The following is a 12,419-nucleotide window of genomic DNA, read 5'->3' on the forward strand; positions in this document are numbered from 1 at the left end:
TTTTAAACGCTGCAATTGTCTCAAGCTAAACTTGATTCGAAGGACTTCATGTTTATTTTTCATGTTGTTGAGTTTTGACAGATTCCTGCTCTCTGTATCTGTAATGTAATTGTTTCAAGGAAATGGTTTGTGATTAATTTTTTGTCCTGTTTGAAGAATAAAAATGGAAAAAAAAAGAAACTGGTTCAAATTGCAGCAGAGACCAATGTGAAGGAAATTGCTTATTGAGGTTTGATAGCAGGGAAGCAGGTGGTTGAATGGAAACAGGTTAACAATCTGAGTCTGAAAAAGGGTCTCGGCCCGAAGCGTCACCCATTCCTTCTCTCCAGAGACGCTGCCTGACCCGCCGAGTTACTCCAGCTTCTTGTGTCTACCTTCAGGTAAAGAACCAGCTGAGTTTTATCAGCATGTGCTGCTGCAGAATGCAGAGTGGGCTGGTTCTAGCAGCTATAGTGTGTGGGTCGGAAGGAACTGCAGATGCTGGTTTATACCGAAGATAGATACAAAGTGCTGGAGTAACTCAGCGGGTCAGGCGGCATCTCTGGAGAAAAAAGTGTGAGTGACGTTTCGGGTTGAAACCCTTCTTCAGCCTGGTCCTTCAGTATTTGTGATACAAGTGTACTGGAGACTGTCATTTGCTGTGGGATGGTTAACACAGCGGCTCATGGCTGTAAAGTCCACAACCAACCACACTGGGTTCATGGTAAGGGGGGTGGGATTCATGATTCATGCAGACAAAGGATATTGGGCCCACCCACAAGCAAAATATCATGTTGGTTTGTACAGGGATCAGGTGACCCAGTTGGGACTGCCAGTCACAAAACATAAAGCTTTGCTTTTATTGCTGGTTATCAACATGAGGACCAAAGTTGTGCCAATGGAAGTCAAAGAAGCCATTATGAGACTGAGAAACAAGAATAAAACTGTTAGAGACATCAGCCAAACATTAGGCTTACCAAAATCAACTGTTTGGAACATCATTAAGAAAAAAGAGAGCACTGGTGAGCTTACTAATCACAAAGGGACTGGCAGGCCAAGGAAGACCTTCACAGCTGGTGACAGAAGAATTATCTCTATACTAAAGAAAAATCCCCAAACACCTGTCCGACGGATCAGAAACATTCTTCAGGTGTGGATTTGTCAATGACCACAGTCCGCAGAAGACTTCATGAACAGAAATACAGAGGCTACATTGCAAGATGCAAACCACTGGTTAGTCGCAAATATAGGATGGCCAGGTTACAGTTTGCCAAGAAGTACTTAAAAGAGCAACCACAGTTCTAGAAAAAGGTCTTGCGGACAGATGAGACGAAGATTAACTTATATCAGAGTGATGGCAAGAGCAAAGTACGGAGGAGAGAAGGAACTGCCCAAGATCCAAAGCATTCCACCTCATCTGTGAAACACGGTGGTGGGGGTGTTATGGCCTGGGCATGTATGGCTGCTGAAGGTACTGGCTCACTTATCTTCATTGATGATACAACTGCGGATGGTAGTAGCATAATGAATTCTGAAATGTATAGACACATCCTATCTGCTCAAGTTCAAACAAATGCCTCAAAACTCATTGGCTGGCAGTTCATTCTACAGCAAGACAATGATCCTAAACATACTGCGAAAGCATCAAAGGAGTTTTTCAAACCTAAAAAATGGCCAATTATTGAGTGGCCAAGCCAATCACCCGATCTGAATCCCATTCAATTCAATTCAATTCAACTTTATTGTCATTGCACAAATACGAGTACAGGTACAACGAAATGCAGTTTAGCGCCTGGTCATAGTCATAGTGCAAGATAGTAGAAGTAAAAATAAAAAATACAAAATAAGCATACAATAAAAATAAAAAATACTGGTTAACAATGTGTGGATTGTGGATGAATTAAAACTGGTACATAGGCAAATAACTGTATACAAATGGGAGAGGCTAAAGATAGCTAGCGACGGGACTGTGAGTTCAGCAGTGTAATGGTGTTATTGAGAAAGCTGTTCCTCAGCCTGCTTGTGCGAGCCCTGAGGCTCCTGTACCGCCTCCCTGATGGGAGGAGGGCAAACAGTCCATGGTTAGGGTGAGAGGGGTCCTTGATGATTTTCCCGGCTGGTCTCAGACACCGTGTGCGTTGGAGGGCATCCATGGCAGGGAGCGGGGCACCGATGATGTGATGAGCGGTTTTCACCACCCGTTGTAGTGCCTTCCTGTCAGCTGTGGTGCAGCTGCTGTACCATACCGTGAAGCAGGTGGTCAGGATACTCTCTATGGTACAGCGGTAGAATTGGACAGGATCTGGGGGGACAGGTGAGCTTTCTTGAGCCTCCTCAGAAATTGAGCATGCCTTTTATATGCTGAAGAGAAATCTGAAAGGGACTAGCCCCCAAAATAAGCATTAGCTAAAGATGGCTGTAATACAGGCCTGACAGAGCATCACCAGAGAAGACACCCAGCAACTGGTGATGTCCATGAATCGCAGACTTCAAGCAGTCATTGCATGCAAAGGATATGCAACAAACTACTAAACATGACTTCTTTCATTTACATGACATTGCTGTGTCCCAAACATTATGGTGCCCTGAAATGGGGGGACTATGTATAAACACTGCTGTAATTTCTACATGGTGAAACCAAAATGTGTAAAAATGGCCTTTATTAAAATCTAACAATGCACACTTTAACCACGTGATTTTTTTCTATTTCTAATTCAAATTGTGGAGTACAGAGGCAAATAAATAAATGATGCGTCTTTGTCCCAAACATTATGGAGGGCACTGTAGATAGTGTGGACCTTAAGCATCTACAGTAGTCAGAACCTATTTCCCCCAGGGTGGAAATCACTGATAGACACAAACGCTGGATTAACTCAGCGGGACAGGCAGCATCTCTGGAGAGAAGGAATGGATAACGTTTTGGGTCGAGACCCTTCTTCAGACTGGTTAGGGATAAGGGAAGCAAGAGGTATAGACAGTGATGTGGAGAGATAAAGAACAATGAAAGATATGAAAAAATGTAACCATGAAGAAGGAAACAGGCCATTGTTAGCTGTTTGTAGGGTGAAAATGAGAAGCTAGTGCGATTTGGATGTAGAGAAACCAATGAGTCTAGGTGACAACACAATAATCCTCCACAATAATTCTCTATACTAGTGCACCACAAGGATAGGTTTACAGGTCTCTATTCCACTTCCTGTGGACTATGGTGCAGCTAAATTCAGTTCTCACTCCACCAGTGCTTCGAGAGGCTGGTCCTGGCACACCTCAAAAGCTGCCTACCCCCCACACTGGATCCCTATCAGTTTGCCTATCGCAAGAACAGGAGTACGGAGGATGCCATCTCAACGGCACTTCACTCCGCCCCCTCCCACCTTGACAACAGAGACACTTATGTAAGAATGCTGTTCATCGATTACAGCTCAGCATTCAACACCATTATTCCATCAAAACTGATCACCAAACTCGGTAACCTGGGCATCGACCCCTCCCTCTGCAACTGGATACTGGACTTTCTAACCAACAGACCCCAGTCTGTGAGGTTAGACAAGCACACCTCTTCAACCCTCACCCTGAACACCGGCGTTCCTCAGGGCTGTGTGCTGAGCCCCCTCCTCTACTCCCTCTTCACCTATGACTGCACACCTGTACATGGTACTAACACCATCATCAAGTATGCAGATGATACAACGGTGATTGGCCTCATCAGCAACAACGATGAGCTGGCCTACAGGGAGGAGGTCCAGCACTTAGCAGCATGGTGCGCTGACAACAACCTGGCCCTTAACTCCAAGAAGACCAAGGAGCTCATTGTAGACTTCAGGAAGTCCAGAGGCGGCACGCACACCCCCATCCACATTAACGGGACGGAGGTGGAACGTGTTTCTAGCTTCAGGTTCCTGGGAGTCAACATCTCCGATGACCTCTCTTGGACCCACAATACCTCTACTCTGATCAAGAAGGCTCATCAGCGTCTCTTCTTCCCGAGAAGACTGAAGAAGGTCCATCTGTCTCCTCAGATCCTGGTGAACTTCTACCGCTGCACCATCGAGAGCATCCTTACCAACTGCATCACAGTATGGTATGGCAACTGCTCTGTCTCCGACCGGAAGGCATTGCAGAGGGTGGTGAAAATTGCCCAACGCATCACCGGTTCCACGCTCCCCTCCATTGAGTCTGTCCAAAGCAAGCGCTGTCTGCGGAGGGCGCTCAGCATCGCCAAGGACTGCTCTCACCCCAACCATGGACTGTTTACCCTCCTGCCATCCGGGAGGCGCTACAGGTCTCTCCGTTGCCGAACCAGCAGGTCGAGGAACAGCTTCTTTCCGGCCGCTGTCACTCTACTAAACAACGTACCTCGGTGACTGCCAATCCACACCCCCCCAACCCCCCCCCCCCCCCCCCCCCCCCCACCCCCCCCCCCCCTTTTATTATTTATTTTTTTTTTATTCAAAATCGTTTGCTATGTCGCTCTTCAAAGGAGATGCTAAATGCATTTCGTTGTCTCTGTACTGTACACTGACAATGACAATTAAAATTGAATCTGAATCTGAATCTGAATCTGAATCTATAGGTTTGCGGACGACACCACATTAGTGGGCCGACTCACAAGCAGTGGTACGACAGAGTACAGGAGGGAGATAGAGAACTTAGTAACATGGTGTCAGCACAACAACCTCTCCCTCGATGTCAATAAGGACAAAGAGCTAGTTATCGGTTTCAGGAAACATGGTGTGTACGTCCCAATGAGCATCAATGGTGCTGGAGTAGAATTGGTTGAGAACTTCCATGGCATTAGTATTATAGAAACATAGACAATAGGTGCAGGAGTAGGCCATTCGGCCCTTCGAGCAGGCACCGCCATTCAATATTATCATGGTTGATCATCCAAAATAAGTGCCCCCTTTCCTGCTTTCTCCCCATATCCCTTAATTCCAATAGCCCTAAGAGCTATATCTAACTCTCTCTTGAATACATCACGCAAATTAGCCTCCACTGCCTTTCGTGGCAGAGAATTCCACAGATTCACATTTCTCTGGGTGAAAAGGTTTATCAGTGATCTTTAATGGGTACCCGGACGGGACGTCGAAGGACGAGAAGCTGAAGGCAGGAAGTGGAAGCCAAGATACCGAAAGTACATCGCGCCGAAAAGCATAGACACCAAAAGTACATCACGCCAGAAGGATACGAACCCGAACGGACACCACGCCGCAAAGACAAGACGCAGAACGGACATGACATCGAAAAGCCTCCGAGGGACATGACGTCTGCGGGGACGGGATTGGTCCAACACCTTGTCAGTCATCGACAAAGGTCAGCGATTGATCCAGACCCCCACGGCGTCAATCACATCAATGCCTCTGTGGCAATCACGGCAGCTTGGAGACACTGCCACCAAGCTCAAGCTCAAGCTCCCCCCCACCCTCCCATCTCCCCCCGGCCCGTGATGTGATGGGCGCGGGGATCTGGACCAATCGCTGACTAGGTCTAGGACAAATCCCGTCCCCGGAGACGTCATGTGGAAACATGTCAACGTCTATTCTTTCACGTCCTCTCGAGATCTTAAAGGATCATCTCTCATTCTTCTAGACTCCAGAGAATACAGTTGTCACAAGAGGGAGTTAGATGTGGCCCTTGTGGCTAAGGGGATCAGGGGTATGGAGAGAAGGCAGGTACGGGATACTGAGTTGGATGATCAGCCATGATCATATTGAATCGCAGTGCAGGCTCGGAGGGCCGAATGGCCTACTCCTGCACCTAATTTCTATGTTTCTATGTTTCTATGTATCATGGAATCATAGAGTCATACAGTGTGGAAATAAACCTTTCAGCCCAACATGCCCACACCAACCAATATGCCCCATCTCCACTAGTCCTACCTGTCTGCACTTGGCCCATATCCCTTTAGGTATGTGAAGAGGAAAAAAATAGTTAAGTCAAATGTGGGACCCATGAAGACAGAAACAGGTAAATCTATTATGGGAAACAAGGAAATGGCAGATTAGTTGGACAGGTACTTTGGATCTGTCTTCACTAAGGAAGACACAAACAATCTCCCAGATGTACTAATGGCCAGTGGACCTCAGGTGACGGAGGAAGTGAAGGAAATTCACATGTAGGAGCAAATTAGAGCACATTTAGTGAGTATAGGAGCAAAGAGGTCCTTCTACAATTGTCCAGGGTCTTGGTGAAACCACACCTGGAGTATTGTGTGCAGTTTTGGTCTCCAAATTTGAGGAAGGACATTCTTGCTATTGAGGGAATGCAGCATAGGTTCACGAGGTTAATTCCCGGGATGGCGCGACTGTCATATGTTGAAAGAATGGAGCACTTGGCAGGGGCGGAAAACCCAGGGGGGGGCCAGAGGGGACACATCCCCCCCCATGTTTTGAGAGGTATCACGAGTTCTGCACTTGGCGCCTGGGCTTGTACACAGTGGAATTTAGGAGGATGAGTTCTGTTTGACCCAAGTACTTTCTGTTCATGTTATGTTTAGGTCAGATCGCATTCGGTCCAAGGAGAGATAGCTGAATGAATAACAAATTGTCTTCATGGAAGAAAGCAGCGGGTGATGGTGGAAGGTTGCTTCTCGAACTGGAGGCCTGTGACTAGCGATGTGCCTCAGGGTACTGGGCCCGTTACTGTTTGTCATCTCCATCAATGATTTGGATGAGAACATACATGGAAAGATTAGCAAATTTGCAGATGATACATAAGTGGATGGTTTTGCAGATAGTGAAGATGGTTGTGAAAAATTGCAGCAGGATCTTGATCGATTGGCCAGGTGGGCTGAGGAATGGTTGATAGAATTTAATACTGAGAAATATGTGGTGTTGCATTTTGGGAAGTCTAACATGGGCAAGGACCTACATAGTGAATTGTAAGGCTCTGGGGAGGTTTGTAGTGTAGAGGGATCTAGGAGTGCAGGTTCCTTGAAGTTCGAATCGCAGGTAGATGAGGTGGTCAAAAGGTATTTTGGTACAATGGCCTTTATCGGTCAGAGTATTGAATATAGAAGTTGGGAGGTCATGTTGCAGTTGTATAAGACGTTGGTGAGACCGCATTTAGAGTATTGTGTTCAGTTCTGGGCACCATGTTATAGGAAAGTTGGTGTCTAGCTGGAAAGGGTCAGAGAAGATTTACGAAGATGTTGCCAGAACTAGTGGGTGGGGTTGAGTAGGCTGGAACTCTATTCCCTGGAGCGTAAGAGGATGAGGGGTGATCTTATAGAGGTGTATAAAATCATGAGAGGAAGAAGACTCTCTTGCCCAGAGTAGGTGAATCGAGGACCAGAGGACACACATGGTGAAGGGGAAAAGATTTAATAGGAATCTGAGGGGTAATTTTTGCACACAAAGGTTTGTGGGTTTATGGAAGAAGCTACCAGATGAGGTAGTTGAGGCTGGGACCATCTCAACATTGAAGCAGTTGGACAGGTACATGGATAGGACAGGTTTGGAAGGATATGGACCAAACGCAGGCAGGTGGGACTAGTGTAGCTGGGGCCGAAGTGCCTGTTTCCACACTGTATCACTAAGACTCAATGACTCTATCTGCAGGGTGGTGCCCATCTCAATGCAGAATGGTGACACCAGGTTGAAATACAGGACTATAGTGATCCAGCCATATTGGTTTAAATCCCACCCAGGTGTCTAGCAAGTAAATCAATTCATCATACACATCTGCAATAAATATCTAGTAGTTCTTCAGATCACATTGCGATCTAGAGGTAACTAGATTTACCTTCAAACTCCATCTGGGTCACTTATATTTTCCTTTCAGGAAAATGTTCTTGCTGGTCTACACATGGCTCCCAATCCCAGCATTGCAGTTGACTCTGCTCTCTGAAATGACCAAGAGATGGGCAATTAGTGCCAGTCTTGTCGGTCATTTTATGGGAAAGAGTGGTCAAAATAAACTTCAGAGAACTCACAAGAGGCACCTGTCTCCTCCAAGTAAAATTGCAAATTTGTTCGGCCATCAATTTAAACCCCCCACCCCCCCGTCTTTTGACACAGCTGAAATCATAGCTCATGGCCATTGTAACATAAAAACATAGTAATTATGCATTGTCTTTCTGCTGACTGGTTAGCACGCAACAACAGCTTTTCACTGTAGCTCGGTACATATTACAATAAACTAAACTGAAACTGAGGAGGAAGCGGGCTTGTGGAAATGTATAAAATCATGAGAGGAATAGATCGTGTGGTCGCACAGAGTCTCTTGCCCAGAGTGGAGGAATCGAGAACAAGAGGGCATAGGTTTAAGGTGAAGGGGAAAAGATTTTATAGGAACCTGAGGGGTAACTTTTTCACGCAAAGGGTGGTGGGTGTATGGAACGAGGAGGTAGTTGAGGCAGGGACTATTGCAATGTTTGAGAAGCAATTAAAACAGGTACATGGATGGCATAGGTTTAGAGTGATAAGTGCCAAATGCAGGCAAGTAGGACTAGTGTAGATGGGACATGTTGGTCGGTATGGGCAAGTTGGGCCGAAGGGCCTGTTTCCGCACAGTATGATTCTATGACTAAATATAAGGATGAGGGGGCATCTTATAGAAACATATAAAATTGTAAAAGGACTGGACAAGCTAGATGCAGGAAAAATGTTCCCAATGTTGGGCGAGTCCAGAACCAGGGGCCACAGTCTTAGAATAAAGGGGAAGTCATTTAAGACTGAGGTGAGAATTTTTTTTTTTTCACCCAGAGAGTTGTGAATTTATGGAATTCCCTGCCACAGAGGGCAGTGTACTGACTGACAATGACAATTAAATTGAATCTGAATCTGAGTCACTGGATGGGTTTAAGAGAGAGTTAGATAGAGCTCTAGGGGCTAGTGGGGTCAAGGGATATGGGGAGAAGGCAGGCACGGGTTATTGATAGGGGACAATCAGCCATGATCACAATGCATGGCGGTGCTGGCTCGAAGGGCCGAATGGCCTCCTCCTGCACCTATTTTCTATGTTTCTATGTTTGTATAACTCTTGGCGAGAAAGGTGGAATTCTATTCACTACCACTAGATGGCGGATAAGCACTGGTTACCATCACTGACTCCAACAACCAAAATGCTTCAGTGTGGGTCGTTCAACTGCAGCTCACCTTATCCACAATGTGCCCACTGTCGCGGATGAGCTGGTTTGGAGGTTAGGTCACAGAAACCCAGACAGATATGCGGATAAGTGCAACTGAAAGCACATTTTTTGTATCCAATTCGAACTGCATCAGAACCCATTAAAACATGCAACATCCAAGGTAGGTGTAGGCTAATTGAACAAACTACGTATCTGATAGTCAACAGCACCACCCCTGTGTAGTTTCCTTTTATCTCGGGAATTTCACATTGCACTTTAGCGACCCGCCCTTTTGACTTGTTCTGCTTCGGATGACAATAGAAATAAAGGAAGACTTTCACAGTGGACATGATCTTTCACAATCGTAGGACATGTACGTGTTTAATGGTTAGTGAAGTACTTTTCAAGGATAGCCACCGCTCCAATGCGATAAACATATTGTTCATCAGCAATGATCACAATGAATGGCTCTGCTGATTCGAAGGGCAGTATGGCCTCCTCCTGCACCTATTTTTTATGTTTCTGTGTTTTCTATGGATAGGAGCAGAATTAGGCCCTTTGGCCCATCAAGTCTACTCCGCTATTCCATCATTGGCTGATCTATCCTTCCCTCTCAACCCCATTCTCCTGCCTTCTCCCAATAACCTCTACCACCCGTTCTAATCACAGCCAGCTCCTGCACATTGAAATTAATTAGCTTTCAGGTGGAGGAATTGGATGTTAGAACATCGGACAAAGAGAGGTAGAGTCATAGGGTTCTACAGCAGAGACAAAGGCCATTCAACCCAGTGCATCCATGTAGGAATGTAATTAGATAGAGAGTCATTCAGCATGGAAACAGGCCCAACTTGCCCAATACACACTAATCCCACTTGCCCGTGTTTGACCCATATCCTTATAAACGTATGGCCCTTATCCTTTTAATCCTATCCATGTACCATGTATCTGTGCAATTGCCTGAAGTTTCAACACAGTTCAGCTTCCAGCAGACTTCCAGTGCTGTATGTTATCTTTGCAGTTTCAATGCAGCATGATTTCACTTTGATACAGTAAAATATCTTAGGAAAGTTTAATATTTCTTATTTCTTGTATTTTTTAAATGTTAATTATTTATTTAGAACAGAATAAAAGAATAAAAAGCAAGTGTGAAACAGCATACAAAAAACAAAACAAGAATATTTATAAAGTGTCATAAACAATATCTATAAATAAATGAAATCGTATGTGTCTGAAAAGGAGCAGGAAGAAGCCAAAGCTTATTAATTCCCACCCCTTATTCAACTGCTTGTAAATATCTTATACAAATTTAGCAGCTATATGTACACCGTATGTACACCAGCAGCTATATGTACACCAAATTATTTACATTTATACACTAATCAAATATTTACAAAGCCATACAAAAAAGAGAGAGGTAAAAAATAAAAAGTAAAGAAAAACCCCTCATATACTATACAGTATCTTAGTCATATATACAACCCATCACCCTATAATCACCCTTCCCAATACAATCAGTACAGGTATAACAAATATCCCACTCAAAATCACCTATCCTCATCCCAATATCCTTTTAAACAAGTGTTTTTGTACATCTTTTTAAACTGAATTATGTTTGTGCTAAGTTTTATCTCCTGTTCCAGACCATTCCACAGATTCACACCACGGATTGCTATGCACATACTTTTAAAATATAATTTTAGATTATTTCACTCAGTCTGCTTTATTAATATAATTTTACAAAAATCGAGGATCAAGAACCAAAAAGATCTCCGATGAGTTAGTTGTAAACTTTATAAATAATGTGCTTACAAGTTTAAATTATATTTTCATGGCAAAAAATAACTCGGTTTCATTATTGACCTTGAGAGGACTGTTATAAAGAATATTTGATGTGCTCTTTCCTTAAGTGTAACATATTCACATGGCAAGAAAGAACTCAGTCTTACTAGAATGTTGCCTGGGTTTCAGCAACTAAGTTACAGAGAAAGGTTGAACAAGTTAGGGCTTTATTCTTTGGAGCGCAGAAGTTTAAGGGGGGACTTGATAGAGGTTTTCAAAATGATGAGAGGGATAGACAGAGTTGACGTGGAAAAGCTTTTCCCACTGAGAGTAGGGAAGATTCAAACAAGGGGACATGACATGAGAATTAAGGGACTAAAGTTTACTAACATGAGGGGGAACTTCTTTACTCAGAGAGTGGTAGCTGTGTGGAATGAGCTTCCAGTGAAGGTGGTGGAGGCAGGTTCGTTTTTATCATTTAAAAATAAATTGGATAGTTATATGGATGGGAATGGAGGGTTATGGTCTGAGCGCAGGTAGATGGGACTAGGGGAGATTATGTGTTCGGCACGGACTAGAAGGGTCGAGATGGCCTGTTTCCGTGCAGTTATATCATTATTGAACTTGAGAGCGCTGACCATTGCAAAAGAGTTTCAACTTTGCAATTTAAACTCGATATCAGTGTCGTGCAGCCTCATGCTGATGTGTTATTGCTTGCAATTGCTGGCCACCAATGGTTGTTTTGTTTTCAGTGTAGTAAAACAAACAAGAATATCGTACTCAGCCAAGAATACATCGCATCTTGCCGACTCCAACTCAATGCAGTGAAACATAGAGAGAATAAAAAAGACTTGCATTTATGAAGTGCCTTTCATGAACCCAGGTCATCCCAACGTGCGTTGCAATGACTGATGTCCTTCTTGGAGTGAAGTCACTGTTGGAGCAACTCCAAGGAAATTCTTAGGCTCTGTCTCCGCTCACTTAAATTGCAGCATATGTTTGATTTTAATCTGCTTACAAAGGAAGACCGCATATAACAGATGGCAACAAATGGCAGTGTAAGAGGGAAGGTTTATCATGAAAACCCTGGGACAAAGTTATGGCAGGAGTGAAGATCTCCCTGAAGCTCAGGGCTTCACTCTGTTTTTTGATGAGTCCACTATTTCATGGTCACCACCTGATACCAGCTTTTCCCAGACTTGTATTTAATAAATGTAATTTAAGTTTCTGACTTGACTATTACAATGGGGTGGGAGATTGCAACCTTCACGCGATCCGCCCTGTTTCGACGAATGCAATCAACCCGGCGTGCACCATCAAATAAGATCAAATAGAACAAGTTGTCGTACAATAGGCTGTGCACACCATACGCAAGAAGTAGAAGAAGAAGACTTTTACAATGGGGTGTTAATCCATGGTTCTGTATTACTGGTGTACAAATATAACCACTAGTCCATTATACCCTTGCGACTTGCACATCACATTCAGCTGGGTTTCAAAGAGCCTATTTCTACTTTACCTTTTGGCTTTAGACTCTAGAGATGCAGCTGTCCGGAAACAGGCCCTTCGGCCCAGCGATCCCAGCAACACT

Source organism: Leucoraja erinacea, chromosome 1 (genome assembly GCF_028641065.1).
Source record: "Leucoraja erinacea ecotype New England chromosome 1, Leri_hhj_1, whole genome shotgun sequence".
Taxonomy (NCBI): Eukaryota; Metazoa; Chordata; class Chondrichthyes; order Rajiformes; family Rajidae; genus Leucoraja; species Leucoraja erinaceus.